Source organism: Echinops telfairi, unplaced genomic scaffold (assembly GCF_000313985.2).
Source record: "Echinops telfairi isolate 266 unplaced genomic scaffold, ASM31398v2 ScPeMD7_7468;HRSCAF=8506_0, whole genome shotgun sequence".
Classification (NCBI taxonomy): Eukaryota; Metazoa; Chordata; class Mammalia; order Afrosoricida; family Tenrecidae; genus Echinops; species Echinops telfairi.
In genome coordinates this window covers 32458524-32471122 of record NW_022111369.1, presented here as the reverse complement: position 1 = coordinate 32471122, position 12599 = coordinate 32458524, and the positions used below count along the sequence as shown (strand labels likewise).

At 38.6% G+C, this 12599-nt stretch overlaps 1 protein-coding gene across 7 annotated transcripts in view; it reads right to left on the bottom strand.

Annotated features, from left to right (window-relative positions):
• MAPK10 (mitogen-activated protein kinase 10) overlaps positions 1–12599 on the bottom strand; it is a 379669-nt gene that overhangs the window by 139135 nt on the left and 227935 nt on the right. The gene's annotated exons all lie outside the window — the stretch shown is intronic.

The window sequence follows — 12599 nt, the reverse complement described above, 5'->3', positions numbered from 1 at the left end:
AAAAAGGAAAATAAGCTGATTCCGGGAACCCAAGAGGAAAGCGAATTTGGGAATGATGAGAGTAACAAATGTATAGGTGTGCTTCACACAATTGATCTATGTATTGTGATGAATTGTATGAGGCCCAATAAAATGATTTAAAAAAATTAAATTTTTACAAAATTGCGAACTAGGAGATCTCACACATACACATACAAGTCCACAGCTTCTTTTGGAAAATTCTTCTAGTAATAATCAGAGTTGCCTATTTTGAGCAAATTATTTTACAATAGAGTTTAAAGGTAAGAGGGAAATTTTATCCAGGAACCTCTTTCCACCAGTGAAAATAACTTAACAGTTCCAGGAAGGCAGTGTATTGAGTTTTCACCGTCTACACTCTGCCTACTCAGAGATCTTGCTCATCAGTAGGTGTTTGACAGGTTCCCTGGAAAGGATGCATTATAGAATACAGGATTTTAATTCACCCAACAGTTTAAGCATTCCATGTTGTGGAGAGACAGAGCTGGGATTTCTACTCCCACAAAGAGTTACAGTCTCAGAAACACAGAAGAGGTTGCTATGAGTCAGCACTGACTTGAAGGCAGCGAGTTTGGTTTGGTTTGGTTGGTGATATCTCTAGCCTCATAAACCAATTTCCATGCGTTTATTCCAACTCATGGCAAGCTTGGCTCATGGTAAGCCCATGTGCACCACAGTAAAACTGGACTCCACAGAGTTTCAATGCTGGGGTTGTGGAAGTAGAGTGCCAGACAGATCTAGAGGAAACAACCTTCCAAAATTTTTGTTAGCAGTTAAGTGCATTAACCATCCACAGAACTCAAGGACTGCTCTGGCCATGTAGACTCTGATACACTCAGAATAATGCCCATCTCTCAAGGGTCATGGGCAATTCTCAAGCAGGGCCTCAATGCCTTCAAGGAGAAATATTGACCATGACATCTATAAATTTATCTCTATCAGGCCACTTCCAACAAGTCAGAAATAGCAAAAATTAAGGCAAAAAATTATTTGCAGAAAGTTAACATCTCTCCATAAATCAGAGAGACAAAAAAGGTTGGCAAAATTCAAAGCAATACTTCACTAGAAGTAATTTGGAAACACTTCATGGTTCCTGAAATTCTTGTATGTCTATTATTCTCTCTCAATATATCCATCTCAATGCGTAATTGAAAATGCAGTGTACTTTTAAAAGTGGGCCAGCACTACATTATACTTTGGAAAGTACTTGAGTCTTGGAATTAAAGGACAGAGGTGAACTCAAAGCTCCTCCCGGTCAATATCTAATTGTGTGAATTTGGGGGAGGAGAGGCACTTAAGCACTCTAAATCTCGGTTTTCTATTTTACAAAACACAGATAATAATACTTATTTTTCCAGTTAGTTTTGACAGCTAGTGGCATTCTGTATGTTGAGTATCTAATACAGAAAGCAGAGAATCACAACTATTCAATAATCTACAGCTTTGCTTATGAATCACTCTAAGAAGGAGCCCTGGAGATGCTCCCAGGCCAGAGTAGGAGTGATAACCACATGGGCTATGGTACACGGCCACAGCTGCTCCACAGGAGAAAGATGAGGCTGTGAGCTCCTGCCAAGATTTACGGCCTCAGAAATCCTCTTTGGGTCGCTATGAGTCAGAATTGACTTTATAACAAGGGATGGGATTTGGGTGTTTTGGTATACCTTATTTATGCTTACTTATTAATTCTGTATATAATATATACTCAAAATATGACAATAATATTTTGTATATATAAAATAAATTATATATAAAATAATGTTTCATATATATAAAAATATATAGCAATTATGCTTTATATATGATAAGGCCTTATTAAAACAATATTATAACACTGTCATCAAGTTGACTCCCACTCATATGGACCCTATTTAGAATTTCTGAGGCTACAAATCTTTACAGAAGCTGATCGTCCCATCTTTGTCCCTCTTCAAAATAAAAGTCCAAATTTAGGCCCACTGTAAAGAAAAGTAACCCAATAGAATGTGGAAATTATTGAACGATATCATCAATGTCACATAGAAGCAACATTTTGCTGAAGGTCATAGCAGTACATCCACAGGAAACTGCCAGGAATTCAAGCTGGATTCAGGAGACAATGGGACACAAGGATATCACTGCTGATGCCAGTTGGAACTTGAGGAAAGCAGAGAATACAAGAAAGATAATTCCAAAAAACCAAGCTCACTGCCATCGAGTCAATACTGCCTCATAGTGACCCTGTAGGACAGGGTAGAACTGCACCTGTGAGTTTCTGTGACTATAAAAGTTAATGGTAGTAGAAAGCCCCACATTTCTCCAGAGGAGCTTCTAGTGGTCTCAAACTGCTGACCTTGCATGCTGAAATTCGATACATAACCACTCTACCACCATGGCTCCCTAGACTTGTCTTGTATTGACTATGAAAAGGCATTCAACTGTGTGGATCATTTTTTAAAAAAATCTATGGATAGCATTGAGAAGAATAGGAATTCCAGAGCACTTTATTGTGCTATGTGGAAACTATACATGGATCAAGATAGTTGTGCGAACATAATAATTTTATAGTGCATGGTTTAAAATAAGGAAAGGTGTATGTCAGGGTTGTATCCTCACCATTCATATTCCATCTCAGAGAAATATATAAAGAAGGATGTGTCATCAGGATCACAGGAAGGCTTATTAACAGCCTGCTATATGTAGGGACACAACTTGCTTGCTGAAAATGAGGATGACTTGAAGCACCTTCTGATGAAGATCAAAGATTGTAGCCTTCGGTGTGGATTGTAATGGAACAAATTCAATGGAAAGAAAACCAAAGGCTTCACACCTGGACCAATAGGTAAGATGCTAGTAAATGGAGAAAAGCTTGACATGCTCAAGGATTTCATCTTACTTGGATCAACAATGCACATGTTGCATTGGTAAATCTGATACACGAGATGTTTTTGAAGTGTTGAAAAGCAGCAATGTTACTTTCAGGATTAAGGTATGCCCAACCCAAATAATGGTATGTATGTGAAAGTTTATGAAATGCATGTGAAAGCCTCATATGTATGTGAAAGTTTGACATTGACTAAGGCATGCCGAAGAAAAATCAATGCATTTGAACTATGATGTTGGCAAAGAATACTGGAATACTGGAAGTACTGTGGACTGCCAAAGAACAAACAGATCTGTTTTGTAAGAAGTACATTCAGAGTGCTCCTGAGAGACAAGGACGGTAAGACTGCATCGTGTATATTTCGGGCATGTTATCAAGAGAGACTACTTTCTTGAGAAAGATACCATGCTTGGAAAAGTGGAGGAGGAGAGAAAATGAAGAAGGCCCTCAAGGAGATGGATTGACCCAGTGGCTGCAAGGATGAGCTCGAATGTAAGAACAATTGTAAGGAGGATGACGGAGCAGGCAGTGCTTCACTCTGCTTATATAAAATCACTTCAATGAGTCTGAACCCACTTGATGGCACCTAATTTTGTTCAAGCTTTTAATATCTTCTGCTTTCTTTATGATCGAAGTTTTTCTGTTTTATATTGTTATTGGTTTTGCTTTGTATGTTTTTCTATATATCAAATCTAAGACAGGTAAGTCCATAAAGACATTAACCGCATCAACAGTTTCTTAGGGTTTGGGCACATGAGATCAGGGGAATGTGAAACTAATAATGAGGAGTACGAGAAAGAAGAAAATGTTTTTTGTTTGTTTGTTTTTTAAGAATTATTAATGTTAATTTTATTTCAAATCTCTTAATCCATACATGAAATTGCATATTTAAAACCATACTGTATAATTTTTGTCCTGATTTTATTATAACAATGTGTCATGGTATTTTAGTGTACATTTGGAAAAGCTTAATTTTTATGGTTACTGTAATTTTCACAAGTTGTAAGTATTTATCTCAACATAGTTAAACATGCTAGGATATGTAAAATGTTGGTTGTTTAGAATATTTCAGTTCATAGATATATATAGTTCTTTGTCCACAATTCTGATTATTTATTTATAATAGGTTCCTAGAAAGGAAATAATTATATTAAAGAGTATAAAAAATGCATAGATAATTTATAATATATGTTACCAAATAGTTTTTCATTTATTTTTTTTAAATCAACTTATAATTGATTGTGGTGCTGACTGTACACCTCTTTTTAATAGGATTAAACCATTGAATTGTGTGTTATGTGGATTATATGCCAATTAAACTTAAAAACTTCACATAGGGAAAGAAATTAATATTCCTGGCATCCACACAGAATATGCATCACTGGTGTCATGCGATGAAAATAATCAGACAGAAACATCACTGATACAATGAACATCAACCGTGGGACTATATTTAGCATTGCTATGAATGTGAGATGTATTGCTGAATTTAGAGGAGAATGATGAAGCTTAATAGAATGATGGAAATAGAAATTCGAGTGATGTTCTAGATCCCAGGTAAGGAAAAATAGCTTTATATAAATACATAGAGAAATTCAAGTGACCAGCACCTTTGGGAACAATGACTAATAACTCATTCTAAGGTATTTGAATTTTATTCTAGAAGTAATTTAATTTCCATAAACTATATGAAGAATGGGTTAGGGACTGGAAGTTACCTGTTAAGCACTCATGGTTAGTTATGGTGAAAGCCTGCCAAGTAAGTGGGAATGGAAGAAGGAGATAATTCAGATCTAGGAATTGGATTTGATGCTCAAAGAAAGAACAGGCAACTATGAACCTAGTTTCTAGTTTAGGCAACTGAATGAATATCATCTTTACATAAATATATATAGAGAGAGTGGAGAACAAGTTTGAGTCAAAGAGCAGAAAAATCACACCTAACTCACTGCCTTTGAGTTGATGCCAACGCATAGCAGCCCTCTAGGGCAGGGCAGAACTGCCTCTGCGGTTTTCTGAGACTGTAGCTCTTTGAAGGTATCAAAAACCCTGTCTCCCTCCTGTAAGATCAGACTAAGCATGTTTAATTTGAAATATCTTGTGGACTAACTTGAAGGAGATCCAAATAAGCAATTTAAAATACAGATGAAGAGCTTTCGAATAACTTGTAATCTGAGGGAAATAAATAGAGGAAGTAGCAGTCATGTACCATTGAAATCCGAGAGAGAATGATACACCAAGAAAGAAAGAATATTTTAAAAACACAAATCAAATGTGATAAGGGTAGGAAAAGTCATCAATAAAAAAGCAGAGACTTGTCAGAGAAGTGAGAGGGAAGCAGGCTGTAACTGGCTTTACCCCAGCCCCACACCACCATCAACGAGCTCAGAATGTTCATCATCCTTGTCCCACATGCACCCCGTTCCCCCTAGCTTCCCCCATTTGATCCAGTTCTGGCCCAGGCCTTGGTGCTTGCTTTGTGTCTCATTTAAGTGTCCATTCTAAATTTGCATTGAGAATTGGTGTTGGTCATTCTGACTACTTTTGTTCTAGCATCTAATTCAAATGTTCCCGCTAAGGCTTTGGATTGGATTGTTTCTAGCAGTTTGTATAGCAACATAGAAGAAAGAGCACCCTAAATAGCTAAACATTTAGGATATGGTCACAAATCAGTTCAAAATAAGGTAAAATAATAAATATTGACAATTTACTACACCAAGCACAATACTAACTTATGCCAATTGCTTTAACAATTGTATAAAAAACCCATTACCATCAAGTCAACTACAACCCATAGTGATGCGATAGGGTGGAGTAGACCAATGTCATAGAGTTCCCAAGACTGTAAATCTCTCTAGACAAACATCTTTCTCCCAAGGAGTGGCTGGTGGGTCAAACAACTGACCTAGTGGTCAGCAGGCAAGCACTTCATCAATTTAACATCTGTATAGTTGGGTATTTCTACTAGCCCCCTTTTGGGAGCAGGTAACTAAGGTCACACACAGGCAATAATGAACAGAGTTCCCAGCACCAGCAGTCTGGCTTCAGAGCCTGCAGTTTTAACCACTATACTATAATACTTCCTTGTGCAATTTCTAATAAGGAACAATTTCCAATAATGAAAATTAACATGAACCTGTTTATGTGAAATTTACATTCAAGAGGTTAACTTTTTCAAGCGTTAGAAAAAAAAGTCAAAAATGGAGAGTAGAGAAAGAAGCCAGTGGATCACATAAGTAGGAAGTCCATAAGTAACCTTCTCCATAGGATCCTACTTCATCATGGAGGCAGTGGCTAGAGAGATGGGACTGTTTATGAGCTAGGATTTTGATATCACATGGAAACATTAAAGCCAGACTATCAAGCAGCTTGATAACAAAATAGAAGTCGAGAGGTAGATCAAAGGACAGATATATTCTAAATATATATAATTTTCATTTTCAAGATGAGAAGATGGTGGTGGTGGGTCCTTTAAGGAGAGAAGATGCTACTGAAAGAGAAGAGATGGTTGATGTCAGACAGGGGACAGGGCCTGGGCCTGGGCCCAGGGGAAGAGCATGGAAGAAAGGACACAGGTGGGTGGCAGTCTGGGGGTGGGCTGAGGGAAGGACTCCTTATGGAGGAACTGGTCAAGCAGAGATGACTCTAGATGATAAAGCTTCAGAAAGTGAAGGGGAAATCGACAGCAAACATGCCTGAAGCCATCTGTTTTCTCTGAAAAGTGGGAGGGAAGGCTTTCGGTAGGAAATAGGGTGGGGGAGGTCCAATTTTGAATTTGCATAAAAGTTGTAAAAAAACCCATGTCACTATGAGAAATGGAATAGAGAGCTAAGGAGAGACATAACTAAAAGAACTGCTAAGCAGGAACAAGGGCGCAGCTGAAGATGAAGCTCCTAAAATTGTACTGAAGACTCAGCCTGGTGATCTGGCTCCTCCACCGGGGCTCAGCCTTCCCACAGCAGCAGGGGAGACAGGGCTTTGGAAAGTAAGGACCTGCAGAGGGCAAGGGGTGAGGCCACAGGCAGCATCTAAGAGCTTCTTTGAAATCATCTCTCATAGTTCCAGACTAAGCAGAAAAGAAAAAAAAAATCCAGTGCCCTGAGCCTAGAGAATAGGGAGATATGTTCAACAAGAAGGCATAGGAAGTGGAAGAGAATGGGAGAAGGCTTTCTGAAGATGAGAGACACTGTTAATGTAACAATAATTTGTCTCACAGTTTTCCTCTGCCGTCTTTCATTTTCTTTTCTTGGCTGTTTTAACTCTTTGTGCTGGTGAATTGTTTAGCACTTGAACTTTCCTAGTTCTCTCTGCACTGGTTACTCTCTGTCTCATCCTGTCGTTTGAGGAGATTCTCTCCGGGGTCACCCAAAGGCTAAAGTCCATTCATTCAACGCCAGCAACGAGCCTGTGAAGTCTGGTTCTGTGCATTAGGAAAAGGCAGGTCCTCTGAGTGAAGGGAAGTGTCCCTCCAGGGCAGACCACTGGGTGGTGGAAGGTGGGTGGGGGCAGAAACCCCTATGCTCCCCCTTGCCTGTGCCCCCAGGCACAGCACTCACTCCACAACCATGTTCCTCCAGCTCTGGTGAGCCCAGTCACATGTAAGAAATATTTCAATCCTGATGTGAATAGACATTCTAAAATCTCCAATGAATAAAAGTGAATGACTTCATGACTAGAGATCGATGTTATTTTTTTAAAAAGTAACCAAGGTAAAACAAAATGACCGGGATCCTTCTCTGACGGCATTAGACCCGTTAAGGTTTCACGCTGAATTGATATGGCTAGGCATGTAAAGTGACGCTCACTTGACAAAGTCAAATAGTCTAAATAAAGGCAAACCCCACTGAAGGAGAAGGCATGAATCCGGGGGAGAAAACAGACCAAGAGACTGATGGCACTGTCACTCAGTCTTCCAAACCACAAGGTATCTGCCTATGTCCTCAGCACCCACAGTCAAATCCATGATCAATAACAGCACAGACTGTGGCCCGATAACAGACCAGAAATATGACCCTGCAGAGAAATGGGTCAACTGTCTTCCCTCTGAGCTTTATAAAAAACACCTCTAAAACTTTATTTATTTTTTGAAGGCAATTTATGTCTAACACATAGTCTCTGTTTTTTTTCTTTTCTTTTCGAAGACATCCTAATCTACCGATGGAGTTGACAGGTCTCTGAGAACACTCCGTGAGAATGATTCCTGGAATCTAGACTCTAAGAAACAATCGCCATCTGTTGTTTTGCATGCTTGAATTTAACGGAAGAAACGGCCTCCTTTGGCTGAAGAATTTTGGCTTTTCCAGAATGCCATCTGAAAGTGCAGGATTAAGTCCTTAACTACTTATTTTAGAATTCTAGTTTGTTTCATTATACCCAGAAGAAAACAAAAACAAAAACAACCCAATAAACTCACTGGCATCAAGTCAATGTTGACTCATAGCAACCCTACAGGGCAGCAGAGATCTGCCCTTGATAGCATCCGAGACTAAGTCTTTACAGGTGGAGAAAGCCTCCCCTTTCTCATAGATGGATAGAGGAGCGGTGTCTCCGTTCCTAAGACCATCGTAAATATGGTCTTAGGAGGGCTGGTGGGTTCACACTGCTGGTGGGTTCACACTGCTGACCTTACTCATTGCAGCCCGATCCTTACCCACTCCACCACCCAGGCTCCTGTTATACCTAGATCTGGCACACCGTGATCTGGATTATTAATAATAATGTATGCATCTGACATGGACCATAAACTGCTTTTATTTTGGCAAAAGAAATAGCCAATATCCTACAAGACAGATATTGAAAAAGAAATCGAATTGGCATGACTTAACTATTTAACTTTTGCAACTGAAGTTAAAATGGAAAAGTCATATTAAATTGACTAATTATCTCTCCTGGTAAGGACATTAGCATTTATATCAATTAATGATTTACAGATGAGATTCAATCTTCTCTAAGTGAATAATTTCCTATGAACATTTAAAAGCACAATTTTCCCCTCTACCGGGAAAAATGCTTCTGGGCTACAACCTTCTGCTGGTTTTTACTAAAAGGATGTAAATTAATTACAAATTAACTGAAGGGTAACATATTCCAAATAAATGTCCATAATAATTTAAAAATCTAATACAATTACTAAGAGAACGTACTACCAACGCTTTCAACATCAGTGTTCACCTTGATAATCATACATGCACACAGACAAATAAATACATGCTTCATGCTTAAAACACAGAAACGTGTGTGTGCTTTACTTTGTTCTACTCCACTGGGTCATTGCCTGGCCAAACCTGTTACCCAATTCTTTCCTACCATCATGTGTATAATAGCAAAACATTTGCATCTGAATTCTAAGTTCACAGATAGTTGGCTGGGTCTGCTTAGCCATGTTGCAGATGTGCAGCCTAACATATAAAGCTGAATATAAATAACCTTGGTAATTGAAACCCAAGTTGAAAGGTACTAATGAGAAGAGTCAAACACATATTTACCAGGTTCCTTTATAAAGTATTAACCCAGTGCCACTGAGTGGAGTCTGATTCCTGGCAACCCTACATAGAGTTTCAATTTGAACCGGAAACCAGAGCTATCGGCCCAGTGCCTAGCCTCACAAGCTAGACCTGATTAGTCTTTGTTAGGTGCAATTGAGTCAGATCCTAACCATAGTAACCCTATGCACAACAAAACTAAACTCTGGGTGAAGGGAGACGTTGGGCAGTGTAAGACATGACAAAATAATAATAATTTATGAATTATCAAGGGTTCATGAGGGGGAAGGCCGGGAAATGAGGAACTGATACCAAGGGCTCAAGTAGAAAGCATATGTTTTGAGAATGATGAGGGCAACAGATGTACAAATGTGCTTGACACAATGGATGGATGGATGGTGATAAGAGTTGTATGAGCCCCCAATAAAATGATTTTTTTTTAAACCCAAAAAAACTAAACACTGTGCCATTGTTCCTATGCTTGAGCCCTTCGTTGTAGCCACTGTTAATCCATCTTGTTGAAAGCTTTCCTCTTTTTGGCTGCCCCTCTACTTTACCTCTACTCGTATCCTTTGATGAGTGCTTTAAGATATCGATACTTTTCCTATTTTACTGAGGAGTACTCCTCAATTCTGAAAGACTCAATAGCAAATAAATGCTCCAAGAAAAATTAAATTTTATGTTGGACACAAATGCATTTATTAATTCAATCACTAATGTTGGCATCTCAGGGCATCTATAAATGATTTTATAATACTTAAATATAACCATATTTTATAAAGTTCTGGGAAGGTAATCAAGTTCAATTCTGGTTTTAACCATAAGAATATTTACTCTATATTTTTTCATAGTGTACCCTAAATGGTCAAGTTTCCATCTCTTGTGTCCTCATATAGATTTGTAGCTCTCTAATATTCACCGGCCATTTGGTAAATGTGTGCTTTTAGTTCAAGAGCTAGTGCATTAAAGTGTTGATGGAGTAGTTTAAACTCATCATCAACATGAAAAAAAAAAGCTGCTAAAAGCCTCAGTGGATTAAAAACATAATTTATTTTTAAAAAATGAGTGCATTAAAAAAATGGACTTTCAATGAACCATTCCCCACACCACCCATAATACAGAGGTTATTATTTGAAGACAATTTCACTGATAGTGATTGCTCTACTAATGAGACTGGATTGGATGGACACTATTATCAATACTATTTTTGAGCAATTGGATACATTCAGAAATTTTTTAGGTTTGCATTTGTGGGTTTGTTTGATTTAGCTTTTGACAAAGGCTATGATCAAACCACAGTAGTTCTACCTACTACAATAAAAGGAAACACATAAATATAAGCCCTTCCCCCCAACCCCCCAAAAAACTTTGTCCTCTACATCTCTACTTTATGAGACATGAGGAGGCTTTTAGCCAGCTTAGATCCTCTGGGGAGTAGTTTTTGATCATTCTGCCTGTAACTTTATAAATATCCTTCTAGACCTTTACCTTAAGGGATATGTTAAATTTCAAAACCCCAAATTCCTTACATGACATATATATATATATAATTTATATATGACTAAAATTAGTATGTGTGTATATTTATATATACATAATGTGGAAGTATTGCATATTGTGTGCTATTCAGTCAATTCCAACTCACATCTACCCTATAGACCAGTGGTTCTCAACCTTCCTAATGCCGAGACCCTTTAATATAGTTCCACATGTTGGGGTGACCCCTGACCATAAAATTATTTTTATTGTTACTTCATAACTGTAATTTTGCTCCTGTTATGAATCATAATGTAAATATCTGATAGGCAGGATTTATTTTTATTGTTACAAATTAGAACATAATTAGAGCATAGTGATTAATCACAAAGCAATATGTCATTCATTATATGTTGTGAAATATTGATTTTTAATTAAAAATAAATGAAATATTGTCTGGAAGCATGGTGTAGCATGGGTAACAGTCTTCACGCCGGGTACTCATATGTGGGTGTATCTGCATGTGGGCGGACCCACCTGGAGATGGATAGAGGAGCGGTGTCTCGGTTCCTAAGACCATCGGAAATATGTGTTTTCCGATGGTCTTAGGCGACCCCGGGAAAAGGGTCATTCAACCCCAACGGGGCCGCGACCCACAGGTTGAGAACTGCTGCTATAGACAGATGAGAACTTTTGTGTAGGGTTTCCTTTATAAGGTTCAATCATTAGATCTTTTCTCCTGCTGAGTGGCTAGTGGGTTCAACTGCGAACCTTTCTGTTAAAACCAAGGATTAACCATGTCCCCCATCAATATTGCTCTGGAAAATTTCGTTAGCATAAATTATATTGCCTTGTTTCTAATTTTTCATTTTCTATGGACCCACTCACTGCTGTCATCTTTGATGCTGACTCACAGTAACCCTGTAGAACAGAATTGAATTGCCCCACATAGCTCCCAAGACTGGAAAGCTTTAAGGAACAGACTGTCTCGTCTGTCTCCCCAAGAGTAGCAAGCCCTTTAATCACCATGCCGGAAGCATTCCTTTCCTTGTACATGTTTTTGATACATAAAGGCCCTCAACTCTATGCTTTTATCCATACTGAATGCATGCTTTGATATAAATATCCTGAAAAACATCACCTCACACAATGGGACTGTCATCTCTCACGAGCTGTGTGTAAAATTGGAAGGAACAACACCCAGGCAAGAACATGGTTTTGCTTTCTATCATTTAATACGGTCCCGATAGCTCCTTTGAACTAAACTGCAGGCCAACAAGGACAGATCTTCTCTATTAAACTTATTGTTGACTTTTGTCACCGCTTTTGCTATACGAATAGCCTTCAAGCAAAAGAAAGAAAGAGAGCGCACAAGAGAGAAAATTAAAACTGTGGCCCAGCTTGGCAAAGAAATTACAGGACAGAAGTGTGGAGAGATAGTGAACTGCCTCCTGCAGACTTGCCTCCCATGTCCTTCTTGGTTCAGGGATCAGGAGGAGGGAGAGCACCCAGGAAACCTTCCTCTGGTGTTTGAAACTCCTTCTGAGGGCATTGGTTCCACTCATCCTGAGCACAGCCTGCAAAATCTCGTAGATTGTAAGTTCTCACCCTTGAAACTACACAGGACTTCTGAGCTCACACACTGAGGGGGAATAATTCTTCTTCCTTGTTTCTGTGTAAATAGCTAACCAGGTATACTTGTAATTCTCAGAGGAAGGAACCATTTTTTCTCTTCTTCCAAAAGAGTTTTAGAGTAGAAC